The sequence below is a fragment of the Perca flavescens genome, chromosome 11, assembly GCF_004354835.1.
Source record: "Perca flavescens isolate YP-PL-M2 chromosome 11, PFLA_1.0, whole genome shotgun sequence".
NCBI lineage: Eukaryota > Metazoa > Chordata > Actinopteri > Perciformes > Percidae > Perca > Perca flavescens.
Window position 1 is genome coordinate 3,455,694 of NC_041341.1, and position 765 is coordinate 3,456,458.

The following is a 765-nucleotide window of genomic DNA, read 5'->3' on the forward strand; positions in this document are numbered from 1 at the left end:
TATTTACACAAGATTTTTACAGTGTAAAACACTGTGTGTGTGTGTGTGTGTGTGTGTGTGTCTGTCTGTGTGTTTTTCTGTGTGTGTGTGTGTGTGTGTGTGTGTGTGTGTGTGTGTGTGTCTGTATGTGTGTGTGTGTGTGTTTCTGTGTGTGTGTGTGTGTCTGTGTGTGTTTCTGTCTGTGTGTTTCTGTCTGTGTGTGTGTGTGTGTGTGTGTTTCTGTCTGTATGTATGTCTGTGTCTGTGTGTGTGTGTTTCTCTGTGTGTGTTTCTGTGTGTGTTTGTGTCTGTATGTGTGTGTGTTTCTGTGTGTGTGCATGTGTGTTTGTGTGTTTCTGTGTGTGTGTGTGTGTGTGTGTGTGTGTGTGTTTTGTGTTTCTCTCTGTATGTTTGTGTGTTTGTGTTTGTGTGTTTCTGTATGTGTGTGTCTATGTGGGTGTGTCTGTGTGTGTGTGTGTGTGTGTGTGTGTGTGCGTGTGTATGTGTGTCTCTGTGTGTGTGTCTCTGTGTGTGTGTCTATGTATGTGTGTGTGTCTCTGTGTGTGTGTGTGTCTCTGTGTGTGTGTGTGTCTCTGTGTGTGTCTCTGCGCCACATCATCGATTTCTATCATAGGAGTTATGGTTTTTCTTCCTTCATTTAGAATGTTTCTATGGAAACGGCGGCTGCTGCGCGTTCGCAGATTCATCGGTGTGAGGAGAAACAGTCCGCGGAGTGAGACCTCCCCGCTGCGTGCGCGTCACTAGGCGATCTCTGTCTGGACGTGA

General features: G+C 46.0%; 1 protein-coding gene across 1 annotated transcript in view; it reads left to right on the forward strand.

The window, feature by feature from the left end:
• The first annotated feature begins 684 nt into the window (after window positions 1-684).
• The window catches only part of eif5b (eukaryotic translation initiation factor 5B), a 35,443-nt gene continuing 35,362 nt past the window's right edge, over window positions 685-765 (forward strand). The window contains exon 1 of the mRNA XM_028591527.1: window positions 685-765. This exon is cut by the window's right edge and continues 98 nt beyond it. The gene's annotated coding sequence lies outside the window, so the exon portion shown is untranslated.